The 25,554-nt window shown below is 36.0% G+C and overlaps 1 pseudogene; it reads left to right on the forward strand.

The window, feature by feature from the left end:
- The first annotated feature begins 705 nt into the window (after positions 1–705).
- Positions 706–13,170, forward strand: LOC148655485 (uncharacterized; annotated as a pseudogene).
- Positions 13,171–25,554: the final 12,384 nt, after the last annotated feature.

Genomic DNA, 25,554 nt, shown 5'->3' on the forward strand with positions numbered 1-25,554 from the left:
ATCTGCCAGAAGATCTGGGAATCCAGCAGGTGGCCAAAGGATTGGAAGAGATCAGTATTCATCCCACTGCCTAAGAAAGGTGACGCACGGGACTGTTGCAACTACCGTACAATAGCCCTGATTCCTCATGCGAGCAAAGTCCTTCTGAAGATCATACAGCAGCGTCTGCGCCCAATCATTGTAGCAGAACTACCTGACTCGCAAGCTGGGTTCAAACGAGGTCGTGGTACCTGTGACCATATCACAAATCTGGATTTTGGAGAAATGTCATGAACATCAGAAAAACATCTACATTTGCTTCATCGACTACAGTAAGACATTCGACTGCATCGAACACGATAAGATATGGAAGGCCCTGCAAGAACTGGGAGTGCCAGCACACTTGATTCAGCTGATAAGATCCTTTTATAAAGATCAAGAAGCAACTGTTCGAACACAACATGGAGACACCGAATGGTTCAAAATTGAGAAAGGTGTGCTACAAGGCTGTATTCTGTCTCCTTTTCTTTTCAATCTTTACGCAGGAATGATCATGAGGAAATTAGACCTGGAAGAATCGGAAATCGGTGTGAAGATTGGATGCAGAAATATTAATAATCTCCACTATGCTGATGATACAACATTACTGGCGGAACCGGAAGATGGCCTGAAATACCTCAAAGTGAAAAGATGGGTTTCCACCTCAACATCAAAAAGACGAAGATCATGACAACAGCTGGAAATGGAGCAGTCAAAATAACCATCAATAATGAAGAGATCGAATGCGTCAAGGTTTTCTGCTTCCTGGGATCCATGATCGACCGAACTGGAGACTGCGGCCCTGAAATCAGGCGACAAATTGCGTTAGGGCAAATCTGGAAGGGCAAAGACATCAGCCTCACAACCAAATGCAAAATGGTCCATGCTATTGTGTTCCCCATATCAATGTATGGGTGTGAAAGCTGGACCCTGAAAAAAGCTGACCGAAAGAGGATGGATGCTTTCGAGCTATGGTGCTGGAGAAGACTGTTACGGATACCATGGACAGCAAGGGTCACCAATAAGAGGTTCTGGAGTGCATCAAGCCAGAAATTTCGCTTGAGGGAAAGATCACCAGACTCCGGCTCACTTATTTTGGTCACGTGATGTGATCAGATTAATTGGAGAAAGCAATGATGCTTGGGATGGTCAGTGGAACAAGAAGATGAGGTCGCCAAAGAACACGGTGGCTCGACGCCATCAAAACGGACACTGGCTTAGGCATAGAACAGCTGAAAGAGAAAGTCCAAGACCGGAAAGCATGGCCTATAGAATCGCCGAGAGTCGGATCCGACTGACCGTATAACATCATCATCAATCTACTGTTACAATTAATAAATTGTTCCAGTAAATTGTTCCAGTAAATTGTTCCAGTAAATTCACAAAACTTCTACAGTTTTTTAGTTGATAATTTGTAGGAGGATATTTGATAAAAACACAATGAATGTAATTGTATAATCATGAGTTTTTAAACCTGCCAGTCATTGCTTTTGTCAAAATTATATTTTTTTATAACAGAGAATTATAAGATAACAGAATTCAAAATAATCCAGGTGATTTACAGTATGATCGGGATTCTTTCTTAAGCAAAGATGACAGCTGTCATTTCGATATAATGATGCTATCCCTCAAGTGGTTACTAGGTCAGTCACTCCATTGTACATTAATGTGCTGTGTCATTATTTGCAGCTGAATGGCACTGGGGTTTATATCCATACATAGATTGTCACACATGTACTGTACTGTATATATGGGTTTATAAACAACATGAATTGGCAGAAATTAACTTTGTATAGTCTATTCAGATGACTAATGACTTATAAATATGCTCACTGATGATTTTGCAGTTGCCACTTCTATTGTGTTACAAGTTAAAATGTCAAAAAATGTTTAAAAATCCCTGATAGCATGATACCCTTATTTAATAAAAAATATATTTTCTTAAATAAGCAAAAAAGTTTGTATTTCCTTTTTAAAAATGTTAAAAAATAAAAGCTATTTGAAGTAGAAAAGTAACAAGCAGACTCCTAGTTTACTTTCTGTACAAAATGTAAATTGGGAATCAGGTGGTTGAATAATTGTATAACCAGTAAATAAGGCCTAAAATTAGCCATTCTTGTCCTACACTATATAATGCTCAGAAACTGTGAGTTTGGTCTTCAGCATACTGTTTATGGGAAACACATCATGTCACGATCATAAGAGATTTCAGAGAACCAGAAAAATAGTAATTTATGCCATTTATGTACACATCTGGGGCTCCATCTATCCGGTGTCAGATGTGTACAAATGGAAAACATTCTAGGCCAAAGTGTCTCCACCCAAGACTTGTGATCCTCCCAAGACTATCCTGAGGAAAATAAGATAGATCAACCTGGATGTCAAAAACTCCAGAGGAACATCTAAGGACCTGCAGATCTCTGCCACTGCTGGAAAACATTGAATGGCAAATGTTTTCATAGTAAAATGGCCAGGAAAAAAATAGCTCTGTAAAACACATATTGCTGCACATCTCAAGTTTGCCAAAGAGCAACTGGATAATCCACAAGACTACTGCAAGAATAGTCTTGCAGTAATTATGAGTCAATAATTGAACTTGTTGGCCACTATGCAGAACTTTTGTTTTTCAGTTAAAATCAAACACTGCCTTACAACTCAGAAATGGCGGTTGGCATCATATGGTTTGAGGCCGCTTTGCTGTCTTGTGACCCAGACAGCTTGACATAATTGCAAAAATGATCAGCAAGAAAATTCTAAGGAGAGTTTCAGGCCATGCATCCTTCAGGTGAGATTTAGCCAAAAGTGGGTCATGGGCAGGACACACAGACACAATAATGCACGCAATTAACCTACCAGCATGTCGTGTATGGGAGGAAATTGGAGCACCTAGAAGACCATGTGAACAAGGGGAGAATATACAGTACGCCACGCAGATGTCACCCAAGGAATTGAACCCAGGGCCCCAGCACTGTGAGTCAGTAATGGTAACGACTGCAACACCATGCTGTCCTTGGGTGAGTTCATTATGCAATAATTGGCTCAGAAAACACATTCTCATTCTTATCACATTCAGGTGTGATTTTGTATATTTAGAGTCTCGTGGGTTAGTTGCTGGTTGGTTTCAGAATAACAAACTATTGCTTTACTGCTGTTCTGATGAATACAGACTCCTGTATTGCACTCCTAAAGTTCTCATAAGTTTTTAATGCTCTTAGGCAGCTTGAGCCACCTAATATACCTGTAGGTTGAATACTGTAACAGTCATTGTTGTAGAAGGAAGTGCCACCAGAATCTAAGAATTCACATACTTACACACATGATGATATTTGCCATTGGGTCTTTTTTGTTAATTATGAATCCAAATATATCTTGTTTATTTGTGTCACACATTTAATCAGTCTTTTCATCTTGTATTAGGACTTTAATGAAGATCAATGTACAGTATGTTTTAGGTGTAAAATACTAGGTCTTTCATGCTCAGATACAGAAAAACCATGTAATAGTTTCTTGCAAAACTATTTTAAAAATATGATTTTACAAATGTTTTTTGAGATATCCATCCATTCAGTTTTAATTACTTTATCCAATACAGGGTTGCAGGAGGATGCGGAGCTTATTCTGGAAAGCAATGGGCACAAGGCAGGGTACAACCTTCAGGGTTCTCCTGAAGAAACTGGATGGCATCCAGTCCACTGTAGGGCACACATTGGCACAGACACATAGTCATATCAGGGCCAATTTTCTGAGAAGCCAATTAACCAACCAGTTACCAGTTACCAAACACAAGGAGAATATACAATCTCGAAACAGACAGCACCCCAGGTCCAGACTTGAACCCACGGCTCCAGAGCTATTCAGCAATGCTATCCACTGCACCACCGTGCTGCTCTTTTTTTGAGACCTCTCCAACCTTTTTACAAAGAACAACAGAGCATGTAGGTAGACTCAGCCTGAGACTTTTTTTAATGAAATATTGGATTAAATGTACACATATACATACTTCATTATAGAAAGGTGTAAAGTTATGCTGTCTTAAACACCACTTGCAAGACTGAACCAGCATTAGAGAGAAGATAATGTAAAATACCGAGCTTACGTGTCAGGTGGTTAGTGTACTCACACTTGATGAGCTGTAGAGGTCACTGGAGCATAAAAAATTGAAGGAGCTTCACCCTGACTCCTGCCTGACTAACTCTGGCAACACGCAGAAAACTATATTCCACAATTAAGGGATCCTGCCTACAGTCAGTATCGAACACAGCCTCCAGATTGTAGACCTCATCATGTACCTGAATGGAGATTTTAATCACTTGAGCCCTAAGTTACAGTATCTGCCTTCATTAAACTTTTAAACTTCTAAATCCTCATTGAGTTTATATAATGTTTTTTCCAAGGAACACTCTACATGTAAAAGAAAAAAACTGAGATGAATAACGTCTCCAACAAATAATAAAAATAATTATAGTTTTTCTAAATTCATCACAAGTACAGTATAATGAGCATTTAAATAACCTTTCAGGCAGAATTATGATTATACAGTAATTAAATCTTATTTTAGAAACTAGAATTATTCTGTTATCAAAAACATATACAACAGTGTATTTCATATCATAGAGGGAGATCTGGATATTTTCTTTGTACTTTGAAAAGTTTATAAAACTACACAATTAGTAAAACTATGAACCACATGCTCAGGTTTACAGTATCCAGCAAATTATTTATGTATCATAAAACATTATTCAACACAATGTCCCCTTTTAATGGTTGTCAAATCCTTGTTAATGATAAACCAAGATTATTACTATTTTGTAAAAACCAATGTTAAAAGTCTTGCCACTCTCTTAGAAGTAAATCTTTGTATTTTTGTTCAAACTAATAATAAAATGGAACTAATTATATCTCAATTAAGTATATTGTAACATAAATTAACTTTTTTTAACTTCACAGCAATGGGTATATAATTCCAGGATGTCTTTCTTTGTACTGTAAATACTGTTTACACTCATGTTATTTGTTTGTTTTACACTATTCCAAAGAAATCTGACATCGCCTAAGCACCAGCTGAATGAGTGGAAGATGAACTTGGGCCATTGTCATTATCTCATTTTTGAGAAGAGAGTTGCCAGTATGTCCTAATGGTACTAATTCAAAAAGGCTAGTCAGAAGTGATCAACACATTTTGTGTCATACAATCACCCCAAAAAATAAGTATTGTAACGCATAAGGCCTCCATTGCTTGCGAGAGCTGAGCTGGCTTACCAGAGCGGTGATGTCACCGCCCTTCCCTGTGAATAGCAGGGGCCGCAGCCGCTGGGCAGTTGGGAGATCTCTCTTTAGCTCAACTGGCTGGGTCCCTGTTGAGTGACGCCGGAGGCCCGGGTTTGAGTCCCCGACAGTGGGATGGCCGACCTGATGTGGCAGCGGCGAGGGAGCCCACGTGAACCCCGTAGCGTTACAGTATCAAGGAAATAAACTTCATTTAGGAAATTACTTATAACACAGTAATATTGAGGAAATGTTTGCATATCTCAAATCAAAAATTCCCTCAAAGAAATTGTAGTAACAGACAAATTAGTTCTGGAACCTGAGATGACTTTTAAGTAACTGAGTTTATTGCATGCACGGAATAATAAGACCAAAGTATTGTTCGAAATATAGGTACAAAACTTTCAGTTTATATAGCAAATCTCACCTGCTTCTGATGCAGATTATTACCATAGTAATGTGGGGGGGGCACCTATGTTTGGACATTCCTAAGACCTTGAAGACTTTTAATGGTCGGTTTAATCTTTCCTTAGTTAGGGGGGTATTTATCTTGCACTTGGAATTTCATATCAATTAACTCCCATCCCTGCCATAACTCAAAGGTGCCTAAGCATGGAACGTCCTGTGTTACAAGAAGTCTTTGTGCAGAAAGAAATCAGTTAACCCCTTTTTCACATCTTATATCTTTCTTCAAAATTAAGAGTGTATAAAATTAAATCACATGCAGATTTGTGTTTCCTTTGGGACAAAAAAGTCCATTTTATAAACAGGTAGTTATATACAGCCATTTAATTCAATAACAAATTCTTTATCTAAAATAAAATATATACTGATGGAAAAAAGAAACGCAACACCTCCTCCTCCACACTCTGAATCATTAGAAAATTTTGGAAGATGAAAGGAAGGGTTATATTTGAAATCACTGGTACATAAGGTGTACTACAGTGAAACACATCAGAGACTAAATCCTTAAGTTTCACTGATTGTAGTCTTTTCTGCAGGTAGTCCAATATCCATTTAAGCAAGGGGGGGCATAAATTCTTTATATTTCCTTCCAAGTAGATGGGGCCTAATAGAATTGACGGTGCTTGGGAAGTCAAAAACCATAATTCTCACTGAGCTCTCAGCGGTCTTATTGCTGCAGTTTATTAATTCTCTATTTGATTTGAGGAAACATGTAACGATGAGTAAGAGGTTTATTTTTATTGATTAGATTGATAGAACATTTAATGTAATTATTAGATTTTGTTTTAACATTAAATTCACTGGTAAAATCATCAACCATACACATAACTCAGCTTTAAATTTATTTTAAAATGGGCATTTACCTACACTGTATATGCAATATATTTTTTCTGAAATAACTATCATTTATAGATGTAATATTTTAACATTTAAAATAAACTTCTCTGTGTAAACTCTTATGTTTCTTTACTAAACAATGAATAAATGTACATAATCCAAATGAGCACCTTAATGAAATGCATTACAGAGTTGCAATAGGGTATAATAGGACTATTAAAAAAACCTCTGCAATTTACCAAAGTTCCTCACACATGAAGAAGGCTCCAAGGCCGAAACGTTGTTTTCTTTCTTCTCTTTTCAGCATGGAATAAACCTATTACTTGTTCCTATAAAAAGAAACATTATATTAAGGGAAAAACAATGAACAGTTGTTTTTTGCTGGCCTGTATAATCTACCTGGATACTGGGAAGATTTGCCTTGGAGCTCTTATCATGTCATGAAATTAAGTGCATATTTTAAAGTGGATACATCTGTTCTTTACAGTCCTGTTTGTTTCAGTAAAATCTCTTGTTATTCTTTCTCCACTATGCATGTCATATATTGTACACTTCTAGTTTAAGTGTGGTATTTTGCTGTAATGTGCCTCATTTAGATTTTGCAATTCTAATTCTATGCAAAATAAACAGTAAAGATTTCTGAAGAATAATGAATCATAGTACAAGTACATAGAATGGCTCTTTAAACTGCAAGAGTGATTTCAGATATGATAATCTCTCAATCTATTATTCCAAGAAACATCTATTGCAATTATGTTTGGTGGCCTTTGTTACTTTTTCTAATAACCATATTTTAATATTGAATGAATAATGCATTACAAAAACATCATATTTATCACTCTCACAGTTTGGTGTGAAATGTGGTTTGCTTGCAGGGTGAAGAACTGTTCTACCATGTCTGCTCTCTTGCTACTTGATCCTCGGTAAGTTGCAGAGGTCTTGGTGTGAGTGTGTCCTTGTCTGTGTGTGCCCTGCAATGAACTGTTGAACAGTAAAGCAATCAGAAAATGGATGAATATGTGTGAGTGTGTCTGTGTGTGCCTGATGACAGACCGGTTGCTTGACGGGTTAGGCTCTGGCATCCCCTTTGACCCTGTACTGGATAAAGTAGTTAGAAAATGGATGGATGGATTTTAATGAGATAACAATATTGTGGCAGGCTGGTTTAATAAGAAGCAGCTGTTACTGCAGACTGACCACAAGAGCCTGTTATGCAACCTCCAGTTACTCATAAATAGCCACGTTACGGATGATGTAGTCATTGGTCAACTGAAAACAGATTTCAAAATTTACATTCTCAAATAGGTGTATAGGGGCTTGTGCTTGGTATATAAAGGACTTATATGTGCTTAGTGGTGTCTGGCATGTTATTTTGTGGTCGGTCTGAAAATTCAGACAGTGTAATTTGATTTCACTTCTCTTGTTTGTGTGCATGCAGACCCTTGGCGATGCCCTGTTTGAGGGTAGAGCCTGTGACAGATACCTTACTTACTCAATAATAAAATGGCAGTTTCAAAGTCATTATTTTTCAATACACTGTCAATTGGAACATAATCTTTCCTGGGGGTACAAAACAATATTTAATATTTAATTAAACATGCCTGTGGAGTTCTTAAATAGTCTGTATCTCCTTTTCTCTCATAACATTAACAATATAATACTCTATATAGTATAATAAAGAGCCATTGTACCTTTGCAATTTCAGACCTACTTTTGTGTGGACCTTAATTGAAAATATTTAACTTCTGGATATTCTAAAAGGATTACTTAATTACAAAGCATATTATAGTAGCAGTTCAATATTTATTCTAATTAAGGCAATGCTTTCTAATAATACAGATCCAGCCATTCAAAATTTGCAATGAATAATGACCATAATGTGTTATAAATGCTGCTTTACAATGTGCTGTGATACCCAACAACCTTTTTATTTATTTTTTTAGTAATCTGATGTATCTGATGCAGTGATGTAGGACTGCCCTACTTTGTAAAACTGCCAATTTAATTTGTTTTAGTGTTTTGAGATTTATTTTTTTTACTGTATATTATAGTATGTTAAATATTAAATTAATATTAACATTAAAATATGTAAAATAGTTTATTATATATTGTTGTGAACATCATATTCTTTTTTTAGGTTTACATCCACATTAAAATAATCTACTGTATATTTTGTCTTAATGCTAATTTCTGCAACAAGTAATTAGGAAACATATATACTTGTTAGATTTTGATTATGAAATTATTAAACATATTTCACAAATACTGTACTATAGTGACTTTAAAATCATATGGTATTATACTGTATTTCCTATATACACAGTATACTGTACAGTATACTGATCATACTACAGTTCATTGACTTGTACATTATTGTTTCAGCATATCTGTGGATGTAACTTCATGTGATTCATGTGTATGAATTGTAGTTTTTGATTCATGTGGCCAACAGAAATGCTATTGAGAGATGATGATGTAATAAACCTGACTGAATTATTATGAAACCATTAATATCAACACAGCACAGCTAAACCTGTGAATAATAGTGTACACTCAACCAACAACACACATGTATATTAGGCAGTAAACAGTAGAATCACAATTATATTCATCATTGTATTAACAGTTAAAATAAGATACAAATTCTAAAACAAATTTGTTTAAAATAAATCTGAAATCTTTTAAAACAGAAGTTATTAACCCTTCTGTATTTCATGTCTGCATATGAGATCACAGTGTCCAGCTAGTTTTTTGTCCTGATTATACTGAGGATGTAAAGATTCAATGAGCACCAGGGAACTATTTAACAAAGTGAAATTACTCAGCCAGATAACTTTAGTAAATATGCTAACAAAAGTTCGAATTTTTGGCTTTCACAAGACAAGATCAAATTCAATTCAGTTTGGAATTAGCTGTGAATTTGGCCCCACTACAACAGCACAAACGAAGAAAACACCTGCATTTATTCATTGTTTTTGGGTTCTTAAAAGTATTATTTTGTTCTTGAGCTATAGCGCCTTGTTTTTGCCTTATTGGAGGTTAGCTGTTGGATCATGTCTGTCGAGAATTTTAGGATCTTGTTAGTTGTCTAGCAGTGGTGTATGTTTTATATGTTTTTAGGGATGTTAATTGGGGAGCTGGGAAAATATTTGTTAGAAGATATTTATTTATTCTAGGTTAGTTTATTTTTGTGTAGCCAGTTAGTTTTAGGCATTACTATTGTTGTTGTTTTTATGGGAAAGGCAGTTGAAAATGGGTAACCTAGAACAGTGTAGTAGATTATTATGTGCTCCCTAGTCTTAAAGGGAGATGCAAACACGTTTTTAGTTCAGGTGGGTAGCTGCGTCAGCATGCGTAGGTTGCAAAGCACAGATAGCACAGCTATCTCCTGTACAGCTCATTTTATCCCAAACTGTATCTCTTGCAGGAAATGCCCAGGTATCTACGTTGGGGAAACCGGAAGGAGACTAGAAGACCACTTCAGAGAATCTGTGAAGATTAAAGATTTCTCCATAGTTTATCATTTCATCGCAGACAGCCATGATCAAACTGAGTGATGCGTTCGTCCGAAAAAACGGTTTCTTAACCCCCATAGTAGAAATTCATCAGAAACTATGGGGAAACTATTTTCTTTTGCCAATGTCAGTTTGCTCATTCACACTTTAAGAAGGCTCCACAACTGAAAAGTTGTTTTTCTTTTTCCTTACAGCATGAAATAAATCTTTACCTGTTCCTTTGCAGCCTACGCATGCTGATGCTGTTACCTACTCAAATTTTATTTTTGTATTTACATATAAATATTGTGATATAAAACTGATAAATATAAGAAATACTACATACATCTTATTTATTTAAATATTACAGAAAGTGTTTTTATTTCTTAAAAGTACAACTGGTAAATTGGCCAGTAAACAAGTAATCAGCTTGTTTGGACAAGATTTTCGTTTTCTATTGCAACAATTGTAATAAAAAATGTAGTTAAATGAATCATGTCAAAATGTTTCCAAAATAACCACAAGATAATGCAGTTATTTACAAAGAAAGTGGAATATGCTACCACTACCACCTCTATAAACATATGATAGATAGATAAGACTTTATTGATCACGAAGGGAAATTGATGTGTTACAGCAGTCTAGCCCAAGACCAGCAAAAAACAGACATTAGAATAGACTAAAAATGAAAATACGTACAGTAATACAAAATAAATATAAAATAAATACATAGGTGTGTGCAAAATATGCTCATAGTCACTGTAAAAACAATGAATTATGTGCAAAATGTGCATAGGTATATACAGATTGAGTGTCCCAAAAAAAAGTACAATGGAGCAACGTGCTGTCCATAGACGAGCAAATGAAGGGCTAACAGTCCTAGCCTAGGGCAGCATTATACACCCTGGCAGCTGCCGGGAGGAAAGACCTGGGGAAACATTCCCTTAAACACCGTAGCTGGAGCAGTCTGTTGCTAAAAGTGCTCCACTGCCCAATAACAGTCCCATGAAGTGGATGAGAGGCGTTGCTCATGATGGCTGTGAGCTTGGTCAGCATTCTCCTCTCAGCCACCATCTCCAGGGAGTCAAGGCTCATCCCCATCACAGACCCAGCCTTCTTGATAAGTTTATTGAGCCCATTTGCATCTCTTGTCATGATGCTGCTGCCCCAGCACACAACAGCATAGAAGATGGCCGCTGCAACCCCTGATTCAAAAAAAAATGTGTGGCAGTGTTCCACACACACTAAAGGAAAATAGAGTCGGCTCTGACCTTTCTTGTACAGGGTGTCGGTGTTACCAGACCACTCCAGCTTATCATCCAGGTGTACCCCTAAATACTTGTAGGACTGAACCCCCTCTATGTCCTCACCCTGGATGGAAACAGGGTTCAGAGTAGACTTATTCCTTCGAAAGTCCATGACCATTTCTTTAGTCTTGCTGGTGGTTAGCTGGAGATGGTTAAGTTGACACTACTCCTCAAAGTTGGTAATCAAGCTCCTATATTCCTCCTTCCTCCCCTCACTAATACACCCCACAATTGCAGAGTCATCGAAAAACTTCTGCAGATGACATGCCGTAGAGTTGTACCGGAAGTCAGAGGTGTAAAAAGTGAACAGGAATGGAGCAAGGACAGTCCTCAGAGGAGCCCCAGTACTACTAACAACCTGTTTGGACACACAGTTCTGTAGCCATACATACTCTGGCCTGCAGGTCAGATAGTCTATAATCCAGGACACCAGGGGAGTGTCCACCTGTGCCACCCTTAGCTTATCTCTCAGTAATGGTGGATGGATGGTATTAAAGGCACTGGAGAAGACAAAGAACATAACTCTCACAATTTGATCAAGGATTACGGATCAAGGAATGCGCTGCGGTCTGGTCCAGAATTACTCAGCAAGCTCCGCTTCCTGGCACCTGCACACGTGTGACTGAAACAAAGACTGCTCAAAGGTAATATACCTTTAAATTTCGTGTTTTTGCCCATCTATTTAAAATTCCCGATGGAACCTGAAGTTTTCTAACATTTTCTCCCTCAAAAAAGAGATTATCCTTTCCGACAACAATATCAAAGAATCTATGGAATTTCTACGGCTGACAGCTCCACATCATCTTCCCTTTATAACTAACCTCATTAGATCTCTCAATTCTAAACTCTACCAGTTTCTCACTAAAGAGAAGGACAAAAAACTCAGTCATCTTCTACAGAAGAAAACCATCAACACCCCAAACACGTTCACCAATCCTAACCTTGTTGTCACCATACCTTCTGACCTTTCCCTTTCACAGGATGAGCGATCCCTCCTCAGCAAAGGCCTCAGTTTTGTACCAGTTCCCAGGAAGCTAGACATCCCCCAGACCAATGTCGACCTTAACCGCTTTTACCACAGGATCTGTCTCAGAGCACATTTTGCTGTCGATTCCTTTTCACAGGCAGCTGACAACAATCCGGTTATTGATGTCATTAACAACATTAATCCCAAACAGAGCTGTTGAACTCCCCCTCTGGTCATTTTCCACGTCGATTATTTCCTTAACCAATGCACCAATCAAGCTCCCAAAACACTCTCTATACCCAGTAAAAACAGGTCCAACCTCACCCAAGGAGAAATTCAGGCGCTCCAGTCTCTCTGCAACAGAGATGACATCGTCATCAAAGAAGCGTACAAAGGAGGCGCTGTTGTGGTGTGGCATAAGGACCTATATATCTTTGAAGCCTCTAGACAACTAACTGACACTTCTGCCTACCTCCCTCTCCACCAGGACCCTACCACTGACTACCAAAAGGAAGTGGTATCCACCATCTCCCTTCTTATCAGCAGTAAGGAGCTCCCCCAGGAGGCGAACTGGCTCATCATTGAACATCAGCAGGTATCTCAATTTTACCTCCTCCCCCAAATCCACAAACTGGACACCACTGGACGCCCCATCGTATCAGCATGCAACTGTCCGACTACTTACATCTTGGCCTTACTCGACAGCCTAATGAGACCACTGGTTGAAGGTCTTCCCTCATACATTAAGGACACCAACCACGTGCTCCAACTTTTTAATTTTTTCCAATTTCAGGGCCCCGAATGCTTTTTACCATGATATCACATCTCTGTACACCGTCATTCACCATAATGAGGGTCTTACAGCCCTCAAGCACACGCTGGACAAACGCACAGTGCTTGATCTACCTACCCACACCCTGGTACGCCTTGCAGAATTGGTCCTCACACTGAATGCATTCTCATTCAACAACCTTTTTTACCAACAGGTGAGTGGAGTTGCCATGGGCACCAGAATGGGACCCAGCTATGCCAATATTTTTGTAAGCTGGGTAGAAGAACGCTTCTTCGCTTCCTACACTGGCTATGTCCCTGACCTCTACAAGCGATTGATGACGTTGACATTGATGACTGCGTCGGTGCCGCCACATGCTCCAACGACCAGCTTGAGCACTTTCTGCATCATTTCACCAACTTCCACCCGTCCCTCAAATATACGGTTAACATATATTCCATTATTCTTCCATTTCTAGACATCAGCTTCTCCATCAACTACCCCTGACTCTCCACTTCGGTTTATTACAAACTCACGAATTCACACAGTTATCTCCTGTTTAGTTCAGGTGGGTAGCTGAGTCAGCATTCGTAGGCTGCAAAGGAACAAGTAATAGGTTTATTCCATGATGAAAAAAAGAAGAAAGAAAACACAACGTTTCGGCCATGGAGCCTTCTTCACCTGAAGCACTACAGTATATACAATACAGTGTGTATAATATATTTATATTCAGAAATTAATATAGTTTAGGACATTCAGAGACATTATATTGTTGTTATTTTTATAATTTACCAAAATTTCCCTTTAGTTACATAATTCCATATTAAGTTGATTTTAAAACAACAGTAAGGAAACATTAGAAGAAATAATCACTAACATCTACCTTTCGACTGTCTTTGGCCTGTGAATCACACAGCCACACTACACCGCGTCATGCTGCAGAGCCTTATGCACAGGAATGAGTGTTAATATGCATTCTGAGTGGCTGCATCTGTATCAATAATGCTGTTTTATACTGTTTGGTCTTGCTTTTAACATCTATTGTTATCTGTTACAAATCTATAATGACTGTATAATATAATAGATAACAAAAAGAACAAAGGTAGAATTTGTCTCAATGAAGGATAATGTTTTTTGGAAGTCTGTATGTTCACATAAAAAATAAATCAATAATTTGTATTATGTTATTGAAATACACAGCAACTTCTTATATAGTGATACATCGATACTTTATTAATGACCGAGGAAACTACAATTGCAAAAGCAAAATATCTCCAACATACATAAAATCCCATTTCATTACCTTTTAAGACCAGATGAAACAATTAAAATATATCCAATACATACAAAATGTTTACTCAGATCAAGCTGTAATCTAACTGGAAAGCTTCCTATGGCTATTTACAAACTGACCACCTCTGAAAAAGCTGATCTAATAGTTCAAATTGCTGTCATTTATTATGTTTTCAACCATGCTAAGGATTAGGGAAGGTTATTTCTGTGCAAAATAAGCCCCCTTTCCCCCAGGTTTGTTTACTTATCGGGTAATGATCAATCAGATCAAATTCTTGAAAATTAATGTATATTTAGTATATTAAGTATATTTAATTTTTTTAATTGCAATTTGCCATTGAGGTACTGTACAGTATACTCCACTTGAAAACATTTATGCAATATAGTTTTAATGATCACCTCGCCTCTAGATGAAGGCAGTCTTCAAGAATTAAGCAAATCAGTAACAAAAACCACATCAGACACCAGGGAATATTTTTAAACACATAAAGACAATGGGCCACTGAAATAACTGGTTTTTGGGTCAATTAACATGACGCATGACAAGACACCACTAGAAATGCTTCGAGTGGGGGGCCAGATAAAAAAGAAAGACTCATTTAAAATTTAAAACTAAAATTTTATAATAGATTGAATACTCATTTTTTATATATAAATGGCATGATTTGTCTTACACATTTTTTAAGTTACATTGTTAGACAATACACTGCCCAATCCAACATTTTTAAGGTAAAAATTAGAGCAAAAGAACACAGCGGCTTAGAAAAGAGACTTAGCGGCTGGCCAGCTCCTGGAAGCATTTTACACTATTGTTTGAAGATATTTATTCACCATTTGTATTGGGGATGTACTGTATCAGTTTTTACCTTGAGAAGAACAGATTTATCATTAAACTTCATGAGATATCTACAATGCATTGTGTGTATGATGGAGCCAGATTTTTAGAACCTTGAAAGCCAGTAACAAGATCTTATAATGAATACATTACTTTACAGACAACAGATGTAGAGACTTAAGTGTAGGAGTCATATGTTGTCCATCATAAGAGTTCTGTCTTTAATGTTTCTGAGAGTAAAGTATACATAGGTTTCTAGTGTGGGGTACACAGGCTTCCATTTGGAAATGTAATTAATCCTTCCAGCACACTGCCCAAACATTATAGCCATGTTACCAACTCAATAAGTGGTTTTGTAGTCTTCTTTCAGGATCATTGATTTAATTGATCTGCAAATCCTAAGGATCCAAAGAGTAAATCCCCCCTAATTTCAGACTGTCTACTATCAACAGGAAAAAGTATATTTTGACACATCCAGTGAAAAGACAGGAGACCCCTGGAGAGATATTTCCAAATGAAGAAAACTCCACAGACAGAAAAACATTGATTTTGTGGGTATAGTGCAGTAGTACTAATCAAGTTTAAGTAATATCATCTTGTGACCTTTTCTCTTAATAGCAAATTTATGCACAGACTAATCCCTTTCTTTGCCCTCTTACAATACATAATACAAGACCATTGATTGCATTAATTATCATTGAATTTTCAGAATTAATTTGGTGCAAATAAATTTATGTTCAGAAGTTCCTAGTTATTAGCTAAACTGCGTAAAGTATGTGGTGGTCTACTGTTTGGGAAGAGGCAATACTATATTATAACTGCTTAGGGTGCCAACCCTTGACATCATAAGGAAAACCTCTGAATATTGAAGGATTGTTCTATTCTTCTCTTCTTTCTTTTAAGGCACTGGAAGAGTATAACTGTTTTTACATACAGTATTTTTATGTATTTAAAATGTCATACAAAACATGTGATTGCCAGCACTTGTTAAAGGTCACAATATTTATGTTACTTAATAGCAAGGCAATTAAATTTGAACTTTTACTTGTTCTTTATTTTGTTTAATACATACATAAAATCTTTGAATAACTTTTCTGGGACAAAAATCCATTCCTGTTACCTAGGTTACCAAAGTATCTTTTTATTTATGTAATTATTATAAGACTTACAATATTAAAACAATGCAACTTTATTAATTGATTATGCAACCTCCATTACTCATTCCTCAGTGTTTCTGTAAAGCTATCTCGTGACAAACACTGTGTGTTCTATACTTCCACACTCTCCCCCTCACACACAAGATAGTCAAGCAAGAACTTTTCCAGACTAGTATTGCTATTATTTATAGATGACAGTTTATTAAAGACTCATCATGTTTGCACTATATAAACAACAAATATCTTAGGTCATAAAATATTTAAAATAGTTAAATGGAGAGATGTTAAATTATTCCTGCTGCCTCTGTTTCTGGCAGAAACAGTTTTGTTGAATAAATTCCTTTAAAAAGTCAAAAGTAATAATGGTTAATTATGAAGAATGTAATTTTAGCATTTTTAAATAAGTTTGAAATACTGATCAGATACAATTTTTGTTGTTGTTGTATCATAAATTAAACAAATGAAAAATACAAACTATAATATTAAAAATGTAAGGGAGATCCAATATAAGTCCAGACATTGTAAGCCCCTGTATACGTCTAGGTTTACATTTTGTTTTGCATGTTTTCTTTGTGTGATGATAATATTTTATCTATTTCATTAAACAGTAATAAAGTTCTGACTGGTTGCAGTACATTAAAATAAAAGCATGCTTTCCTTAAAAAAAAAAACTTGATTTGTAGGATGCCCATGTGGCCCATATGGACAATTGGAGAGACAACAATCTTAGTGCAGTTGAAACACAATGTTTTGATTATGTGCCAGGCAAGTAGTTCAGTTCTAAAAATGGGTTAAATGGGGTGCACGTACATTTAAATCAAGAGCATAAAAGATGAATCCCTGCTATTTCTGTCAGGGAAGTAAAATCTGTTAGAGCCAATTTCATCAGACTTACTATGAGGGAAATTAAAATGTATTATTAGACATAAAATTCTCCAGTGCAAACAGTTCAGGTTGGCTTAATAAATTATGTTGATGTATTGGGGTTGTTGTGATCTTGACAGTGGCATGGAGTGGGGTGGTCTTGGAGAACTCAGTTGTCTTCTGGTTTTCATTCTTTTTTGGAGGGAAAGCAGACCCTTTTAGCCAATGTCCGCCTGGAATTTCCTCCCTTTAAACATTTTGTTATATCTCTGCAGCAGAATATAGCAGGAGCCTGGATCAGGTCTTAAATTGAAGCAAACCCCCGTGGCTTTGAGTGTGAATAGTCAAATTCCTTGTATTTCTTAATGTGTCCACTCCGCAGACAAACATATGAAGAAAAAAGCCAAAAACAGGAGGCAGAAATTTTGTTTTGGTCTACAGAGGTCAGAATTTTAAATTCTAGGCCTGTCAAGTAGCTGGAAATGCTTTGTGGGCCTTACCCTAGGTGTCTACTAGCTTGGATTAAAATCTGGAAAAAATTCTACATAATGTTTTGTGAAGACTGTACCTGGAATGAAATTTCTCACGTTTAATAAATAAATCGAAAAAATTATTGAAAGCAATAGCAATAAATTGCTATTGCTATAAAAACCTTTAGACACTGTGAGAGAGCCTTTTTCTGCTGTACGACATTGAAAAAAACCTCAGAGTTGCCTTCTGGTGTGAGAAAAAGGAGCACTGATAAGAAACTGATTGATTACCCCTTCTGAGTCAATGATTGACAGCTAGAAGGCAGGCAGAATGCAGCCTGAGGCTTCTAGAGGAAGTCTCACCCCCTAAGGGCTCTGAATTGCTGAAAATTCAATGAATGACAGCTTTTTTTTACCAATCAGATCGCCTTATTTCTGGTGGTCCTGCTTCAAATATCTATGCCAAAGCCAATAATGTTCAGTTTCCTTCAGGCCTGGAGGTGGGTTAGTCTAGCTTTCTGGGTATACCTGTATATCGTGCTTCAGAATAAGGTAAAAACATGGGTTATATATATATTGCTGATTTTTTGCTTTTGCGGCCTTGTTTTGCTGGCTTATTGATTACCTTATCGATGTACTTTGGAAGTTTGGAAGTGCATCATCAGATAAAAAGTGTCTGTGATTAATTGTCTTGTTTTTTTTTAAAAAAAATACATTTTTTTAAAGCTCTGGTTGTCCTTTTTCAATTGATAACAGGTTTTGTAAAGGTTTTGTGGTTTTGTTGGTAAAAAAGCGATTAAATATGACACAGGAATCAAAAGTAAATATTGATTTACACCATGGTCGCTTGGGACTACGCCACGCATGGGCTTGGTTTGATTAAATTAACGTTTTTGTGAAGCTTTAGTTAAACGTTTTTCAATTGATAAAAGGTTTTCTGTTAAGGTTTTGTGGTTTTGGTGATGTACAATGATAAAGTAAGATGCTCTTTTAAGTCAAGTTTTTCTTAGACCGTAGGCGCTTGCATCCACATTTGCATTAAGAAGTTCACCCCCAACCTTTGTAATAAACATAATGTTTGTTAAGGAAATTGGAGTAGGGAGTTGCATTGCTACATTGCTACATTGGCTACAATGGAATACGTAAAGATTAATTGCATGCTGAAATAATTCCATGCTGAAATTTACTCTTCAGTATTCTCAGCACTTCAGTACTGTACATGCAAATAATCTACAGTACCTCCTTCTGCAACACCTCTAGCTTAGCAGGATTTAGCAGGATTTGTTTAATTGGGGTGGCATTACCCACGTCTGTATTGCTGTAAAACAGTCGGAATGTCTAATAGTAAAACAGACTGTCATCCAACAAGTTTGACTACATCTCCTTTTTCCATTTCAACTAAATGAGGCAAATAAAAAGTCAAATCAGTCCGGATCTCAGAGTTTAATAAGTGAGCGCTTGGGTCTAAAATATAATACATTTATAGTACTGTGCAGTAATCAGCTGCAGTATGATATAATCAGTATATTCTGTAAAAACATGGCATACACAGTAAAAGATGGTATTATGCTGTATGGCTTTAAAGCCACTACAGGATAGGATGAGTGAAATATATATATTTTTAATTAAAATGTGAAGTTAAATTGTTTCCTGATTACTTGTTTCTAAAATTTGTATTAAGAGAAATTATAGCTTATCTCAATGCAGATGTAAACCTGAGAGAAGCAACATTGCATCCAGAACAACCTACAATATGATGAACTATTTTTTAATAATTGAATAATTTTGTTTTGTAAAATAGCCCTACTTTCTTTTAAAATTAATTTCATAAGTAACGTATTGAAATACACAGTTTAAAATTAATAAAAGTCTAAACAGTATACAATTTAAATTATATAATTAAATAAAATATCTCAATGGGCTCAGCATTGACTAGGATTCGAAACCAGGCATTTTCTGGTGATAGCCAAAATGCTTCTACATGCCACGTTAAGCATTCACTGTTCCACCTGGCGATTTTACAAAGTAGTTTAGTCCGACAGCAGAATACTTTTTTAAAAAGCAGCACGTATTGGTAGTTGTGGTGTGTGCAGCCCAACATACTGCATTATCCAGCATGTATTCTGAATGGCTGCATCTCTGTATATTGTTGAATGGCTAGGACAATTGTTTGTTTTAACATTTATGTATTTTATGTTGAGTATTACTTGCTTATTGTAGTTTTGTATGGTGATGCCCAAGACAGATTTCCACCCTTTTGGATGGACAATAAAGTTATATATAAATGTAGAGGTTCAACACGTGTCACTGATCTGGATTATCAACTTCAATTTTCTTTTCCTACGACATGCTGACCCTCAAGTCCAATATCTGATTGAGGAAATTGTCACTTTAATTTAATTTAATTTAAGGATTTTAGTGGCTTAAGAACCATACTTTTCCACTACATTGCTGTTGTAATTTACAGCACAACCCCCCCTCCCACCCCCCATTCTATAATCAGATTGCATGGTTGAACAAAGGACAAACAAATCCTTTTCTTTTACTATTAATATTACTTTAAAACCTCTTGCACTTTCACTCTGTTGGAGTCTCCAGACTAACTCACATCATTATCTGGAAATACTCTTTACTCAATGTTTGACTTAAGAGGACATTTAATCGCCCTCCTGTGGCCATGGGTTGAATGACAAGTTGTACACATTAAACCTGACCTCTGAACTGAAAGTGTTTCAGTACTAGATGACAGACTTCAGATTGTGGGGTAATTTCAGAGGATAATCTAACAAATCCTGACCTGACAAGGGCTTTTTTCTAACCTACATAACTCTCTATAGGTAAACAAGTTCAGCTTGTGGCTTGCCTCTGCCTCACTTTGCTTCTGATCTGTGCTCACTGTTTGATCCTGAGTACTGATATGTATTGGTTTACTGATGCAGTGTTCAATGGCTACAGTACAGTATGCCATTAGCTTTATCAGTATACCCTCCAGCACACAAAAATAAATATATTGGACTAAAATTTTAGCTAGAAAAAAAACAATTAAGTTCACACTTCAACTCAGGTAAGTCCTAAAAGGTATTTTTTCTGATTTTAGCAGAAAATCTGGACAACACATTTGTCTTTTCTATAATTGATTATTGCAATACCCTTCTCACTGGAGTATACAAATCCACACTGAATAAACTTCAGTATGTCCAGAATTTGGCAGCCTGAGTTTTGAGCAGATCAGGTGTAAGCCTGTCTTGAGTCATTGTACTCCTCATACACACCCATAAGGCTCTACATGGCTTGGAACTTCTGTACCTATCTGATTTATTATCTTCCTACTCCCCACCTCGTAACTTTTATTCATCTCACTGTGGTCTTCTATATTCCCTCCAAGTTTGTTTACATTCTATGGTGGAAGAGCCTTCTCTTGCTACACCCCAACTCCTGGAATTTCCCAAGTACAGCACAAAGACACTTACCTTGAATGCATTTAAACAAATACTCAATACATTCAGAAAGCCTTTTCTTTAATTAGTATCTATGTCTGATCCATGTTCTAATGAATCTTCTACTGTACCTCTATCTGCTTGTTGTTTTGTAATTTGCTGTCCTTATAACATTTACTGGTACTATAAATTGCTTTGATATGCTATTTTTATTGTTATTGTTATTATTATTTGCTTTTAACATGCTTTAAACAACCATTTATGGACAAATACTTTACTTGTCCTAATTTTCTTACGTTAATTACAACAGCTCTCTCCTGAGGGATGTTGACTTCCTTCTGCATCTGACAGGTAGAAATTAGATGCCTAATGGAATGGAATAGTTCTGCAAATTGAAGGATTTAAATGCATATTTAATTTAGGTTCCTTCTAAATGAGTTTTTAATTTGGATCACAGCACACAGAGATAATGACGTGAAGTGGCTTAGTTTGGATTGTGTCCAGAAAAGAGCCTTTTTCTCCAGGTAATAAAATAGTATTTATATCAACCTTCAATATTTATTAATATCCAACTGTACAACCCTCACTATGAATGTTTGTTTACTTAAAGCATTTTTGTTTTGCGGAAAGCAGCTTTTCAGAAATTATTCCCTCTCGAGCAAATGGCAAATATTTCTTTTACTGTAAGATTTTCATACACAAATCTAAATGTAATTCATGAAGCTTTTTTTTGCATCATTTGTGAAAAGAGCCTCAAGATGTCATTTATCAATATATGTATTCAAAGTAACAAGAGATTTGAATACACAGGGTTATAAGGTACAATAAATTACCATATAAAAAGTCTTTGAACTATTCATAAAAAACATGTATGTGGAAACAAAATATGGATAAGTCATTGAACACAATTGTTTTCTATTTCAGCTGACTAATGTATGTAGATTTCATATACTGTATATCTTTCCAATTAAAACAAAATTTAGCAGTTTCAGAAGCTAAACAAAGCTTGGTCTGAACTGAAATAGTAGATGTCCAAGAAAAAGCAGGTTGCTACCGGTGACACTCTTCCCCCTGTACCACAATTTCCAAAAACATTGTTCCCATTATATGCATTACTGTAAAAGGTATGGTCCATCAGAGAAGACATTTAATTGTTATCTTTACTGTTTTGGTGAATAAAATTCTTATGGCAGCTTTAGAAAGAGTTAACTCCTGTGTTCTGGCTAAATTTCACTTTGGCTTTGTACAATTTGGCCGTCCTAATGTTCTCCATTAATTCAATTGATGTAGGAGTTTCTCACCTGTCAATCTAAAAAGCATTGTTTTTAGATTGCTACTGGTGTTGTTGGTGCTCAGTGGCAGCCTTCCATCACTCAGATGGTTGTGAAACTTTAGTGGGTCCACTTCATCCACCACTAAGTGCTTTGAGAAACATGGGGATAAAAGCACTAGATAGTTGCAAGGAAGTATTACTAAACCCCATTATAAGCATATTAAATATATGAACATAAACTAAAAAAACAATGGTTTCCAAATGGACCATTCTGATTTATTTTGAGGTAAATAGAAACATATGGTGTGTCTTTATTTCTGTCAGAATGTTTTAATCTTTCATGATAAATTTTCAGTTTGCCAAAGAAAGAATGACAACATCATTATAATCTAGTTGAATATTGTGCTGAAAACGTTTACATTAAAAAATACTGGTGATTATTTAGATTAAATATTTGAAAGACATTGACTTAAATATATATTGTACCAGTATATGTTTGGGATGCATTCTTCACATGTTTCGTAGAACAAATCAATAGATAATAATGTTAAAGGAGGTTACCTGTACATTCTGGTATTCAGAAATACAGTAGATACGGTCACATAAGAAGTATTCAACTTGATATATTATTTTCTTTAACACAGTAACAGTGCACAAAATGAATGTTTAGTTGTTGCCTCACACAAAATATTCTAAATATATTACAGGATAAATAACAGCTTACACTTCTGCTTGTAAATATTTTTGTAAATATATTTACAATAAAGTATTAAAATAAAGGTAAAACAGTGTAGTTGACAACACAGAGTAAAGTAGTTCCATAACTGCCTTATGACTTGATCACTGAAGTGAAATTTGTGAAGCATCTGTCAATGAAACCTGATTCATGATATAATTATAACATTAATGTTTTGTGAATCAACGGATAAAGAATCCTACATAAATAAAGTAGATGGTGTAAATGACTGCAAAATATGTCATCATAGTGTTTTTACTATTGTTTTGCTTTATTCTTCAGACAGATAAAGGGAAAGTTGATTGTAGAAGTTTTTTCTTGTGTTTCTGTCTCAGTGTTTATTGATGGGACTAGCACTTCATACAGTCTGTGAAATACTTTTCACTTTGTATCTTCATTATAAAACGATTCTACTATTTTTTTAGGATCAATAGATTTTTTGATGACATAGACCTTTTTCAAGCTGAGTTTTGATAATTTAAAGATACTTCCTGTTAATATTCAGCAAGGTCAAGGTCCAGGAATGCAAGATACTTCACAGAGTCTTATTTAAAAAGCTGACAGTGTTTAGCTTGAATGCAAACTTAAACTGTTGACAGGTATGAACAATTAATATTTAATGTTTTGGGCCATTTATACTTACAGTAAATGCTAGGAGTATTAGAAACAAATTAGATGGGACAGAAAGTACCAGATTAGCAGGGAATTATGATGGTTTTATATACGGTACACTGTTCTGGAGAGGAAGGAAAGATAGATGACAGGGAGGTGTGACACTGTATGTATCAAGTTCAGGTTCAGGAAATAAAGACAGAGGAATCAGTCAAGTCAATCAATCAAGTCTCTGAATCCATAAGGATCATTACAAGGGTATAGGGTTCCAAGTATGCTATAGACTACCACATAAAGGACTCTAATTAAATAATGTATAATCAAATAAAGAATTATGTTGAAAAGAAGAGGTCATTTTTAAGTGTGACATCTATAGGGATGTTAGCAGAAAAAAAGTGCATTGTATATATTCTTCTTACTCTTCTTACACACATTTATCTCATTCTGTGCTTTAACCCTGTGCTCTCCTCACATCTCCCTTTAAAGGGTTTCAATTTAATCCAATATAATCTATATATTAATAAATGAAAATTCCATGAATACAAATGTGATCAATGGAACTGGCATACTATTTACACACACAAAAGTAGTTTTTGAGGAACTACTGAATTACTAGTCCTGTCACTCTTCATTTTCCCTCTTTCTTGTCACACTGTCTGACCTATTATGCTTTACGTCCCTTTTTTTTACTGACATCCCTCAAGAGAAGCCTTCTTTTCCGAGACTCCCTGTCTCGATCATCACCTCTTTCCTCTTCCTTACTCAGAGACAACTTTTGAGTGAGTTTCCGAGTTAGCGTTTTCTTATTTATTACTGCACAGTGTATGTATATTATTGTATGTTGTATATTTTTTAAATTAAGAACCAATACTGCACATAGCATATTGCAGCTTAACATTGATTTGTGTTATTTTATACAATAATTGTTCTTTATGATAATTAGCAGCTTGATGTTGTTTAAGTGAGTGCCCTGTAGATGGGGGCATTGTCATCCTGGAAGATTCTAGTCCCATCAGGATAGAAATGCTTCATCATAGGATGAACGTTATCACTCAGGATGGTTTTGTATATATTTGCATTTACCTTGCCCTCTAAGGGGTTTGGTGGGCCAAAACCATGGCAGGAAAATGAACCTCCACACTACAACAGAATTGCCTGAACCCTTCACGGTGGGAAAGAAGCACTTGAGCCTGTAGGATTTTCTTTTTTGGGTTTGAGCCACGCATATACTTGTCCTCTTGTTGAGAACAGGGTGAAGGATGACTCATCTGACCATATGAGATTTTGCATTTCTCAGTAGACCAGTCTGTGTTTTTAGCACTACTTAAAATGCAGAATTGCATAGGGGGTTTATGCACTGATTTTTTTTTTACAACAATAACGGCAACTGTTCTTATTACATATTTTTAGAAAAGGATAGAACATTATATCTTTTTCAGACGCATATAACCTTTGTATAGTTAGATCAAGCAAACTTTTCCAAAATAACCATTTTAAGTTATGCATAAAATATTTATGAAGACTGCAGAATTCTGTGTGTACTCAATTTTTATATTTAGCTACCACTACTATCTACTGTATATACATTAAGTATACAGATGTAGCCATTCAGAATGCACGTTAAACCCTGTAATGGGCTACATGGGCTGCTCTTTACCGCGGCATGTGATTCACAGGCCATGGATGATTGATAGGTGGCACTAAGATGCATTAGATACTAGTGAAATGATTGCTTCATTTTAATCTCTCTAC

This window comes from Lepisosteus platostomus, chromosome 8, assembly GCF_059453375.1.
Source record: "Lepisosteus platostomus isolate fLepPlt1 chromosome 8, fLepPlt1.hap1, whole genome shotgun sequence".
Lineage (NCBI taxonomy): Eukaryota > Metazoa > Chordata > Actinopteri > Semionotiformes > Lepisosteidae > Lepisosteus > Lepisosteus platostomus.